This window comes from Camellia sinensis, chromosome 13 (genome assembly GCF_055761805.1).
Source record: "Camellia sinensis isolate YWXY chromosome 13, ASM5576180v1, whole genome shotgun sequence".
NCBI classification, from domain to species: Eukaryota; Viridiplantae; Streptophyta; class Magnoliopsida; order Ericales; family Theaceae; genus Camellia; species Camellia sinensis.
The window spans coordinates 103,652,171-103,666,378 of record NC_138973.1 but is presented as its reverse complement, the minus strand read 5'-3'; positions in this window follow the sequence as shown (position 1 = coordinate 103,666,378).

The following is a 14,208-nucleotide window of genomic DNA, read 5'->3' as shown; positions in this document are numbered from 1 at the left end:
CTGTAGGTCTAAGAAGATCTCAAAGCCGGGCAAACGCCGCTTCTCAGAGTTCAGCCATGGCTTAGGAAAGCCACAAAATGGGAAATCTTCCCTCTCCCAGACAAAGCGGCCGTTCAGGGTTCCTTGAATGGGTCTATGCACCAGCTCATAGTGCTTTCCACTTTGCTTAGCTTTGGCTCTTCCTGCCATTTCCTTTCCTTTTCTCACCCAATCCTCTCTGGTAGTCGTGTAACCTGAGCCAAAGGTATGAAGGTTATGTGGCACTTCGGCGAACGCAACAACGCCCTTCCGACCGCTCCTTCCCAATCCCATTCCGAGTACATGCTGTAACTTATTCATGAGGTAAACTGATTGAGCACTGATGTACAACCCTTCATCAATAGCTAGGATATCTTGCACCACCCGGGCCTTAGCCAAGGTGAACCCAGACAAAAAGACATCCTCATCGCCGTGTACAATTTCCAGGACCGGTGTAGTGACTTCCGGCGGAGGATGTATGGGAGAATTTCCAAAAACAATAGCTACCCCCTTCCCATGGGGGTACTTCAGTATCTGATGCAGAATGGAAGAGACAGCTCTCACTTGGTGCAACCACGGCCATCCAAGGAGTAAGTTAAAAGTGGCTGGAACATCCAAGACATGAAACTCAATGTCCTGTTACGCCGGGCCAACCTGGGTTCTAATCCGAACTGTCCTCGTCATTTCCCAACTTGAATTATCATAAGCCCGAATCGCGTGGGCCGTTGGTACAAAGTCTGTTGGCTTCAAGCCAATACCATAGGCCGTGCGCGGCAGTCACATGTTAATTGCAGACCCGGTATCAACCAAGATGACTGGTATCCACTTCTCTTTACATTCAACAGAGATGTATAATGGCTTGTTGTGCTCAGGGCCCTCAGGTGACAATTCCTTATCTGTGAAAGTCAAAGTCGGTGAAGCCCCTCCTGGGGAAGACCAGTCCTACTAACTGCTCAGGGGTTGTGTTAATTGAGAGCTTAGCCTTATCCATTGCTGATAGGATGGCTTGTCTGTGCACCTGTGAGGCCATGTGCAATTCCCAAATGGATATGTCTACCTGAATCTTTTTTAGCTGCTTCAGTACAGCTTCTTCTTCTAGCAGTTTATCTTTTTGTTTCTCTGCCTCCTTATCCTTCCCCGATGTTTCTGGTTGGTCTAGGTGTGGGGGCTTAAAATACTGTCCGCTCCGAGTCATGTGATCGACTTCCTCGGAATACGATGTATCATCTGGTACATTCTGTCCCCAATCTTCATCTGTGTGGGCAAGATGCAAATCATCATCTTCCCACCACATTCCTCTGGAAACCGACAAGCAACTGTCTGATTCCGTTGTACATATTCCTGTATCCACAACACAGTCAGTCCCCGTAGGGCCTTTGGCTTTTCTGGCCTTCTGATCATTTTCAATTCTTTCATGCTCGAACCGCTTCAATGCGGCCTCCTGTTCTGTATCGGCTATACTAACACTACTTAATTCCTGAGCAAAATTCTTAGTACCGGTGCTCTCCGGCAACTTTCCCTCATCGTCGACTATTCCGACTATTGCAGTAGTTCCCATTTCCAGCTGTTCCTACTTTGGTTGAGCCCCCTCATCCACATCTGGTTCATCGCCGAGCCACCCCGTATTATTCGTCGATCCGTTCACATCAAACCAGTCAATCTGTACACTCCCCAGATCTTGTTCATCGAAGAACTGCAGATTACTGATCTCCTTCTCGAGCTCGGCTATGTCATCTAGTCCCTAGCTTGGTCCATCCTCTCGGACTACACTAACCGCCATTCCCGTCGGCAATTTCACCCCTGGTCTGGCCTAACTTGTTGGCACAATGTAGCGGCACAGGTTGTATGCCTCTTCAGTTAAGCTCACGGAGCCCTCAAGCATGCCTTCTTCTACCACAACCACCACCACAGGTTCGGATTGGGATATGGATGCGCTCATCATGCACAAGTCTATACTTTTCGGGATGAACAGCTCCGGCTTAGGTAGGTGGGAGGGGGTGATGTATATACTGGGGTCGTATGGGACGACTAGTGTTTGGATAAGGTTTACTTGCCTAGGTGGAGGGACTTGGTTATGTGGTGAGAGAGGATTTGTAGTGATGTTGGGCTTTTGAGAAGGCGTTATCACTTTGTTATCAATGAGATCCTGAATCTCATGACGCAATCTAAAGCATAGGTTGGTATCATGACCATACTGCTAGTAGAAGGCGCAATACTTGGCCGGGTTGTGTGTAAAAGAGAGGGAATTAGGCAATGGGCACGACTCTAGGGGCTTTAGATGCCCCTTTTTGATCAGGACCCTCAAGACCGCAGATAGAGACATGTAGAGTGGGGTGAAAACCCTTTGGCCTCGGGGTTGGTGCTTTGCAGGTTGTGAGGTAGTTTCGGATGTACCAGAAAAGGGGATGGCTGTTTTCGGTGTGGTGGTGACCATACCAACATCAGAGGTCTTGAATCCGCATTACTACTTACAGCCGCATTAGAACCGCGTGTAAAAGCCCTCTTGGGCTACTCTTTCTCATGATTTAACAGACCATGTTTCATCGTGTCCTCTATCTGCACCCCTATCTCATGAAGGTCAACAAATGTAGGTAGAGGTAAGACTATCATCTTTTGTAGTAGCCTCGGTTGCAGATTACGGACGACCATTCTGATCTGGTCCTTTTCAGCTGGCCGGGCGGTCATCATGGTGGCTTTGGCCCTCCATCGAGTGACAAAATCAGAAAAGCCCTCCTTCGGCTCTTGACGAGTTGCTTTGAGATCACGAGTTGTGACCTCGATTTGAGTGTTATAGGAATTGGGCAATAAAGACCTCAGCCATCTCTTTCCAGCTCCTTTTCACAGAATCTTCCAGCTTAGCATACCAAATGGCTGTGATAACAGACAAGGTCCGACTGAAGAGGGATAACTTCTGCAGTCTAGTTAGGCCCATCGACCGTAGAATATCTAAAAATAACCGCAAGTGGACCATTAGATCACCTGAGCCATCAAAGCGGTCTATATGTGACATTTTAAACCTATCTGGCAAGGTCACCGCTGCATCGGTATAGCCATCCTCTATATCTAGGATCGAATTGACACCCTAAGCTCGTTTGAAAAGCTTATCAAGCCTACTCACTTTTAGCGCGGTAGGGTCGACCTCAAACTCAAACAGTGCCTCCATTGGGTAAACCGACGCTTTGGAAGTCTGGGGTGGAACCAAATCCACTGGGATGTCCGCATTTTCCTGGACATTGGCTATGGGAGCAGGAGCTTTGGGTATTGGAATGTTTGCGGGAGGTGGATAGGATGCAGAAGTCGTTACTTGTTGCGGCTATTGCTGTTGTAGTCTAGCAATCAACTCAGCCTGCTGGGCTACAATTTCTGCTTGGCGGGCAGTATCCAACTGCATATTCTTGATAGTCTGTTGAAGTTGGCGCATCATATCCTTCATGTTGCCTGAGGGGTGCTGATCTATCAGAACTGGTGTGTAACCTTTTTCGAAGTGGAAGCAGATGATTGGGTTCGACTGATCACAGGTGAAGTAGTCAAAAACTGCTGAATTGGAGACTGCTCAACCGGTGAGCTATGCCTAACTCTCCTCCGTCTGGTAACTGAGGGTAACGAAGCAAACACTGTTTTTCCTCCAATAAGTAAATCTGCCTTACTCGAGTCCAGAGTGCTCGGAGGGTAATTGTATCGTCTGAAGCAATTGTGAAACACTACCTTGCAAAAAGGAAAATAAAGCAAAAAGAAACAAAAATCAGAAAACGTACAGCACCTCGGCTTAGACAAAGAAAACACGCAGTTGAAATCATAAGCTGAACGACTGTACTTAAACACTGATTTATGTCCCAAATTTCTACCTCAAAACTGATAGCCTCAAACTGATACCCAGACTTGTAACTGATACATACATTCCTACAGAGTTACACTCTAAAAGCACATATCAAGCAAATAAGAGCCAAAACACCCCTATGACGGGGTTGGGTTACCCTGTCCTAATCTCGTTAGGAGCTAGGGATTCACTACGCAAATAAACGGTTTCAAACAATCCTGCATTCAGGTAAGCAACTTGTCCTACTCTAAGGCTTCTAGTATGCAACTAGGTCGATTGGTCAAAAAGGGTACCTCAGCAAGACTGCCTAATATACCTCTCACACCTAACACCGAGAAGTGAAAGGAGGATCAAACGGTACAGCGATAGTTCAGATCCAAGGGTTGTATTCTCATCGTGGCGGAGCCCGCAACCGGTCAGCCTTTTGGCAAGCTTTTCCAAGCGAGCCTCCAGCAAACCGTTCAGGAATAGTATATGGCAAACACTATGACTTAGGTGCACCAATGCAAAGAAACACATAAGTGTAGATAAAATGACATATCATGAGTTCGAGTCAAGTTCTCTAAGTCCTCAGCAGAGTCGCCAAAAACTGTGGGCTCGACTTTTTCGCACCCCCTTTTCGAAGAGCTCGAATTGGTCCTACAGTTTAGACTCCTGTCACGGTTCTGAATCTAATCTCACAAAGTGCAATGTGAAACTAATAAACACCAAAGAGTCTAATCCGGCAAATCATTTTAGAAAATCGATTTTAAATCAAATAATACCAAAATTGGACTATTTTGCCAGATTACAGAATCGTTACCTAAATATTTTATTTTTGGGAAATTTAGGAAACCCTGACTCGTGCCAAAGGCCACGTGTCTGTCATCACCAAAGTTGCCTCGGCTCGGGAACTTGGATACGAGAGGGAAGGTCCTGAAATGGGCACCCCCGCTCGCCCGATCAAAGATCGGCTTCTACTATCATGATATGTTCTTTTATAAACATTATGTGTTCTTATTCCGGTTATTAGCTAACTTTACTATGTGGCGCACACAAGCAAGTATAGACTAAGTAGCAAGAATTAGAACAAATCAACTCATGTTTGTTTTTTAAAATGATTTGAATTTGCCACCCTCAAGTGGGCTAAAACGCGGATTTGCCATCAAACAATATGGGCTTAAAACATGATTTGCCACTTCCAAAGTGGCCTTAAAACTCACATTCATTGAATTATTCCAATTCAAGTAACAAAGCTTTCATCCACAGGCATTCATGCAGTTTAGCATTTAAGCACATAGCCTCATGGCAAGCATGCGAAGCATGGCAATATGGCAATCACACTCATGTAAGTATGCTAAAGCATAAAACTCACCGAATACTCCGAGCCAAAACAAAAGCTAGTTAGAAAATGCCTAACTATATAAGATGCCAAATGCAACACATGCGATAATGCAATTAATAGGCTCGGCTACCTAATATGGCATATGATACAATTTGATAACATGCTTTGAAACACGTATTCAAAGAAGTATTGAACTGACAATGCAGTTTGAACGATGTGTCGAGCCTCGGTGCATGCAAGACAAATGAATGGATGCAATCATGTCCCTAATCTAACCATCAAAAGTGGATAAATAAAAGGGAGAAAGACGTGGGGTTGGAAGACATGCACACACGCACGCACACTTATTACAATATTACGCCCTCGCGAAGGAGGGTCCGAATGAATAAGCTAACTAACTACACTAATTAAGCTAATTATTACAAACTAAAACTAATTAACTATCTTATTCTAAGGTAATTAATATTACAAACCGAAATTGAAGAATTAGTTACACTAACTAATTAAGGACAACATTTGAATTGAATAATTAGCTACACTAACTAATTAAAGCAATTAAATTGCCTCGAGGACGAGGGAGGCATGCATGCTCGGTTGGTTTCTTCCCGAAAATCCACCGCCTTGCCATCGGATACCTCTGTTTGCATTTGTTTTGACTGCTGAAAATTCCATCAACTTCCAGCACACCTCTGCTCCACCTCAGGAACATATTGAACAAACTTTTCATTGATGGCCGGTCGGTTACAATTGGTGGCTGTCGGCCATTGCTAGTGGTCTGTCGGCCACTATTAGTGGTTGTTGGCCATTACTAGTGGCCGGTCGGCCACCCCTTTCTTGAACTTCTCTTTTTTGCTACAACAGAGAGCAAACAGAGGCAAAGCAGTGTATTCTCAAGGAGTATGTATACTATTATCCTCCTTATCATTACACAAGGTTAAAGAAGTGCAATTCTTGGCTCCAAAACCACCAACCAAGCATTTTCAATGCATGATGGCCAAAGAACCAAGAAGTACAATTTCATCGTATGCAAAAACAAGACTCGAGACCATCACCTTATCATGTGTGATCAAAGGCAATGGAGACCGAGGAGATTAGCTCATTTCATCACTTTGAGTATGAAATGCTCCAATCTTCCTTGTGTTTAATATAACGTCCTATTGAATACATGTAATGCAGCATAACATGCTTATCTTGCTCAAGTTTTACTTGTTCATTCTTATTTACTCATTTTATATTATCAAACCATTCTTTAATTGATTTAGTCCATTGGCGAGAGAGTCCTCTAAAGAGAAAGAAATTTCAACCAAGGGATGATGTAAGGCAAGAGAGAGTTCATGCTGTTGGTTAGTAGAAACTCTCAAAAGCGGATTAAAACCATTAAGCACAAACTCTATCTCAAGCTTAAAAGATCCCAAACTTGAAACAACTCTCAAAAGCAATTGAAAGAGTAGAACAAATGAGTATGTGAAAAAGATTATGATGCTGAGATTACATGCAAAATAATACTACAACATGCAAGCAACTCAAGCATTTCATGCTTAAAGCAAACAATGAGCTAGTGAAGACCATTACACTATAGGCATACAAGACAAAGCTCAAAAGATACAAACACTTCAAAACAATCCTAAGATAGCCTAAAAGGGGTCCTAAAACATGCTTGAATTAAGCTAAAGATAGCTAGAATAAGAGGCCAAAACATAGCACAAGCTAGACTATGAAGCACAATTGCACTACAAGCATACAAAGCAAGCCTCAAGTGCTCCAACTAGCCTAAAATAAAGCTAAAACATGCCAAAATAGAGCCTGAAACATACTTTAATAAGGCTAAGTTAAGCTGAAAAATCAAGCTAACATGTAAAGCAACCTAGGCATAGAAGTAAGACACAAGGAGGGGAGGCCAACCCCTCCTATTTTGGACTTCAAAAGTTGATTTTTACCACTGAAATAACTCTGATTTTCAGTGGTTAAAATGGCCAAAGATTTTGATTTAAGGGTGGTATGAAATGGCACAAAAGGCTTCACAAGCCTAAGAGCAAAAAAGGAAGACAACCCCTTAACTCACTAAGACTTAAACTACCATTTTCAAACCTCAAAAATAGAGTTTTTTGTAGTTGAAAAACTAGGTCAAATAGTACAAAAAGATGGTAACTCAAGTTATGCAAGACAAGCTTAAAGAGTAAGTCTTATACCTTTTGAAACACAAGACAATTTCAAGCAAAAACTCAAGCTCAAAGCCCTTTCCAAGGCTCCAAGAAAACCTCCTAGAACCTCAGCTCCAAGGTAGTCAAGATTGATCAAGGATCTATGTGCAAAAGTTTAGAGAAAGCTATCTACAAAACACAAAACAAGAAGAGAGAGAGAGAGAGAGAGAGAGAGAGAGAGAGAATTTTGTTCCAAATTGTCCAACCTCGTCAAATGGGGGAGAGACCCCCTATATATAGAAAAACAAGATTAGAGCTTGTATTCATCCCTCCATACATGTGTATGGAAATGTACTTCAGTGAACAACAGCTAGCACAACTGCCAAACAAATATCTGAAAAATGAGAAAAATGGTCTTCGGCTACCACCAGTGGCCGACCGGCCATCAATGTGGCCGACCGGCCACCCCTGATGGCCGGCAGGCACAAGCCATAGCTGATAGACTGTGAGGATGGCTGATAGGCCACCCTCTCCTCCAGACTTGAAGCAACAAGCTCTTGGTCCACAATCAAACACAAAACAGAAAAGTTGAGAGGCTCAAAGACAAGGCGCTCAGCTGAGAACTTCTGGCAATCAAAATGAACACAAGCATACAAAACCATCGAGTATTCAAACGATGACGTCCAAGTCTTGAGGACGATCAAACATAGGGTGTCTACAAGCACATGTAGTATGAATACATGCTACGATGGAGTTACTCTTCTAAAGAGTGATGTCATCCTCCAAACACCGTATAGATCTTAGTTCAGTCACTAACTAGCACACATGTCGTTTTTCAAGTGCGTAACTCGAGTTCTTTATTCACCCGCTATACAAGTGCTAAAATGAGATCTCGCATCTGGCCATCATCTATAGGCACATCATGGAAAGTACAAATTTCTATCCATGGTCAGTCAAGTAACATGACCTCATCTTGGTAAACCAATGCGACTTTAGCTGTGGATGATCTAAGTTAGAAACAACTCCCACTATGATCTAACAACCATATGTCTCATTTTTTCTCGCTCCATCTAGTGCCAAAAGTGATTGCTCGTGTGAGTGAGCCAATCTTGCTTATTAACATCAATCAACAAATTTGTATGTGCTTTTTCCAAGCCATATCCAAACAAAAAAAAAAAAAAAATGAATAGAAGAAGCATAAATACTGATTGCATAAATAATATCCCAAACATTGCAAAGTACAAAAGTAATCATCCAAGTGAAAAAACACATAAGCATCACTACTATCTATGTAAACCCAAAGACCTAACATGAGTACAATGAGCATCTCTCGAAATGGGTTTGGTCAGTGGGTCCGCAACTATGCGACTAGTAGAAATGTGTTTTAAGACAACTTGCTTCTGTGCCACTACTTCTCTGATGAAGTTAAACTTTATGTCTATATGTTTGGTTCTTCCATGATACTTAGGATCTTTAGCATAGGCGAGTGCAGCCATGCTGTCACAATGAATAGTGATAGGATCTGAGGCTTCTGAGACTACTCCCAAATGCTGTAAGAACCTTCGTAACCAAACAGCCTCCTATATGGCAGTTGAGCATGCCACAAACTCTACCTCCATGATACATAGGGAAATACATGATTGCTTCTTACTACTCTAGGTAATGGCTCCACCACCGAGCAGGAAAGCATATCCAGATGTGGACTTTCGCTCATTTATATCACCACCTCAATCAGCATCACTGTAGCCAACTAGGCGTAAATTTGTACTCTGGTAGCAAAGCATATAATCTGCAGTCCCTTTGAGGTAACATAATATCCTCTTGACTGTATTCCAATGAGCAGGTCTTGGATCAGACTGGTAACAACTTGCCAATCCCACTACATAACATATATCTAGCTAAGTACACATCATAGTGTACATCAAGCTTCCAACTGCATTAGCATAGGGTACTTGGGCCATCCTTTCTTTTTCTTCTGAAATCTTAGGTCTCATATTAAGGCTTCAACTCTCATCTTTAGCTAAAGGAGTGTTGACAGGTTTGTAGCTTTGCATTCAAAATCACTCTAAGATATTCTTAATGTAAGTCTCTTGAGACAACCGAGAAGTCTCTTAGAGCAATCTCTCATGATCTTAACCCCGAGCACATAGCTAGCTTTACCTATGTTCTTCATCTCAAAGGTTGAGGACAACCACCCTTTGGTGGCGCCAATCATCTCCTTATCATTTTCGCCCAATAGTATATCATCAACATATAATGACAGAATCAAAAAACTGTTCTTGGATTATTTGACATACACACAGTGGTCTTCATCAATCATCGTAAACCCATCGGTGATAATTGCTCGATGAAATCTCATATACCATTGTCTAGATTACTTTAAACCATAAATAGATCTTTGAAGCTTGCAAACCTTGCGCTTCATCCCAGCTGCTATAAAGCCCTCTGGCTGATCCATATAGATTTCTTTATCCAATTTTCCATTGAGAAATGCAGTTTTAACATCCATCTGACATAGCTCAAGGTCCAACTAAGCTACTATTGCTAGAATAAGGCGAATAGAGGCAGACGTTACTATTGGAGAAAAATTTTCCTCATAGTCTACGCCCTCTAATTGGGTGTAACCTTTCGCCACTAGGTGAGCTTTATGCCTTTCTATGGAACCATTTGCCTTGCGTTTGATCTTGAGAACCCATTTGTTCCCAATGGTCTTGCACCCAGGTGGCAGATCAACCAAGTCCCAGACATAGTTCTTTCTCATAGACTCCATCTCATCAAGCATTGCAACTTTCCACTCATTACCCGTAAGAGATGCTAGAGCCTCTTTTACTGTTTTTGGCTCAGCAATGTCACTTGGAGTAATCATGAATGCTTCCCTCTCAATCTCAAAACAACAACGAGGAATGGATCTATGCTCGCTTCTACGACGTTGAGGTTCTTGCGAATCCACATTTGCTGGACCTAGTCCATCAATGTCACTCCCACTGTCCCTAGGAGCTTGAGGGATGTCCTCATTCTCAACTAAGCTACTTGATGCGCCATGTTGTGGTTCCTCTATCTCATAGAGATCTACGTCTCTACTTACCTCACATCTTCTAGGAAAGTCTCCTTCTAGGAAATTCACATCACGCGACTCAATTTCAGTCACACTCTCGTCCAAATGCTCTCCAATGAACACATAGCCCTTAGAATGCTCACAATAGCGAATGAAGATACACTTCTTTCCTCTAGGGCCTAACTTCTCATACTTATGAGAAGTGTTGTGTATGAAAGCTGCTGAACCCCATGGCCACAATTTGTCCAAATTTGGTTTTTCGCCAGTCCATAATTCATAAGGGATGGAAGGTACTGATTTAGAAGGCACACGATTAAGGATATAGGCCACAATTAACAAAGCATCTCCCCAATAGGAAATAGGAAGATTGGATTACGCCATCATCGACCTAACCATATCCAACAGTGTTCGATTCCTTCTTTCCAGTACATCATTTTGTTGCGGAGTGGCAGGAATTGTCAACTGTCTAATTATTCTTTTCTCTTCACAAAGTTTTTTGAATAGCTCAGTCTGTCCTTAAAGCCTTAATGCTTTTGTTTAATTGATTCTCAACCTCTAAAACATATCGTCGAAAGCAATCCAATGCTTCTAACTTATGAGAGATCAAATAGACATAACCAAAATGCGTATAGTAATCTATAAATGTGATAAAGTAAGAAGCTCTATTCCTTGCCTTAACATTCATTGGTCCACATATGTCAGACTGAATTAGCTGTAATGGAAAAGATGCCCTTTTGGCTTTTCCAAATGGTTTTCTAGTTGCCTTGCCAGCAAGGCAATGCCAACAAGTGGTAGATTGACCCTAGCAAGTGGGCCTAAAAGGCCGTCTCTAGCTAACCTGATCATTCTGTCTTTCCCAATGTAGCCTAATCTAGCATGCCATTTAATAGAATCATTATTAGCGTCACAATTAGACGTAATATATGAAATAGAGTCATTGGCATCATTCAAAGTAGAATTATTAACATCCAGAACTAAAAAATCATCAAAAATAAAACCACTACCATAATAAATTGTACCCAAAAAAATGCTAACTTGTCTACTCTCAAACTAAAAATTAAAACCAAGACTCATCATGCTAATAACTGATAATAAGTTTCGTCGAAGCTGTGGAGCATAGAGTACGTCATGAAGATATAGAGTGCGCCCACGTCGCATTTCCATCTTGTAAATGCCAATTCCACGCACCTTTATGCTAGATTCATTCCCCATGTATACTTGTTTGCTACCAGCTAGAACTCGATGACACTCAACAAACCCAACTCTGTCCCTCACTACATGACAGGATGCTCCTGAGTCTACAACCCACAAATGAAGAGAGTGAGCAACTAAAACTTGACTTGAAACACAATAGTCAAAGTGAGAAAATAAGTTAGGGAGTACCTTCTTTGGTTCAGGGTAATCCTGAACGAATTGTCCTTCCTTCTTGCTAATAAGGCATGCCATGTTAGCCTTAGCTTTCTTGCCAACCCTCTTACCTCTTTTGTGCTTAAAAGTGCTAGCGCGCTTTGGCCCAAGGTCAACCCCATCTTTCTTTTTGGGACTCTCCTTAGCCCCTTCGCACCTAGGGCCAAATATCCGACTCGAGTTAGACTCAGCAACAAGAGTAGTGCCATCAGGTTTAGCGGCCTTTAGGCGCTCAGTTTCAAGCTCCAAATGACGTGATATGTTCTCAAATGTTTTAACATTATCATTGCGCGTCATGTGACGCTTCATTTCTTTCCAAGAATGAGGAAATGAGAAAATCGCTACTTAAACTTGTTGCTCTTGTGTCAGATTATGATCTGCTGCTGCCAACTCGCCTATCATAGTTGACATCACCCTTAGATGCTGCTTCATTGAATGATGTACCTTTTTCTTATAAAAATCAAATTTCATGGTCAATTTGCGCAACTTAGCCAAAAAGGTGATGCTGAATTTCTATTTAAGAGCCTCTCACATTTCAAAAGTAGTCAAGGAACCTTTAAACTCTGCTATCAAGTCGTTATGCATGCTGCTTAACATCGTAAAGCGCGCTATTTTTTATAGGCCTCAAGGTCACGACGATGTTGAGCTGTAGTGTCTTGCTCAAGTCATCACTTGCTCAAGAGTCTCTAAGACCTCTTGCTCATTCAGGAGATACTGGATCTTACAACGCCAAATATTATAGTTATCGCCATCCAGCGTTTCTCTCTTAGTCAAATCAACTACAATGCATTTTGTTGCCATAGTTAACTATATCTAGAGAAAAAATGCACAAGGGATAAAATTTTAGCACGATACAGAATAATTTTGTTTTATAAATTCAAATTAAATATTAATAAAAAAAATATACATGTCGCAAGATCGAAAATTCACTAATCTTATAATCATCTCTTGCGCCTCTGGTGATTTTTATCAAACATTCAATTTGATTTAATGCGCAAAAAAAATAAAATAAAATAAATTAATAGATTTATTAAAAGAATAATCCTCCAGTTCATATGACATGTAAGAAGCATGATTTGGAAAAAATTCACGTATGAGCATCTCAATATGATAATACTATCCAAAAAATGATAAATAATATTTTATCATAAAATTCTAAGTAACATTAATCATGCTTTGTGGATAACAACATGAGTTCTATCATGAAAAATTAATCATGATATTCCTAACATTAAGAATATTCATAAACTGCAGAAAATAATTTTCAGAATTTTTTTGAAATTTTCAGGAATTTTCCGTGATTTCTTTAATAAAATAATACACAGAAAATATAAATAAATATTTCAGAAGCTGAAACAGTATAAATTCTATACCAGTAATAGCATATGATTTCAGTATACTTCTATAAAACATTCAAGTCCAAAAAATTAATTATGCATGCACAGAAGCATTTAACGTAAAAAATACTGAATTAATAACTCAGAAAAATACTGTTTTCGTTTCAAAAAAATATGAAATTTAAACAGATCGTAGGCAAAGTAATTATAAGACTAGCCATACATGCCATGCTGAAAACAGAATTATAGCGAATATTTTATGAGCAATTAATGTGGTTTTTTAAAGTAAAACAAACAAATAGAGCCTTAGAAATACTAATCCCACACCACACCTGCCTCAGGTGCGTGTAACAACGCAAGTGCTGACGCTTGTGTCAGCACTGATGTCAGCGTACGCAGTGCGACAATCCCGATTTCACATGCCTCACTTTCATTAATATCTGATAATTTTGAACAACAATGATTCATCTTACTAAAAGCATCACTACTTATAGCACTAATACATTAAAAAAGTAAAAAATAAAATAAAAAAATACAACTCCAAGACCAAAATATCACATCATTAATGATGGGACCCACTGCCACCTAATTAGTGGGAGCACTAATTAGTGCTCCTAAGCATTTTTCAATTTTGAAACATAAAATTACCAATGATAATTTATTATTTATTAATGTAATTTTACATGTGAATGTTCATAAAAAATATAAACAGAATAAAAAAAAACTGATAAAATTATTTTGACCAAACATCAGTATTTTATACAAACAAAAATAATATATATACATATATTATTATAAAATATTAATTTCATGGATATTTAATAGTACTAAATCTGATACCAATGATGAAAATATAATATTATATACACAGTGAAAAATAATATGAATTCAGACAAACCTTATTAGTAAACATATTGCATAATGAATCTAGTTTAAAAGGTGAATCACATACTCTTAGATAATCTCTACAGCAATTGAGTAAAATTAGTAGAGTTTTACCCACATCAATCATAATATAAAGACATAATGGTTTATAAGAAGAGAGAACATATATATATATATATATATATATATATATTTTTGTTATATCAAAATACAGAACCCAAGGT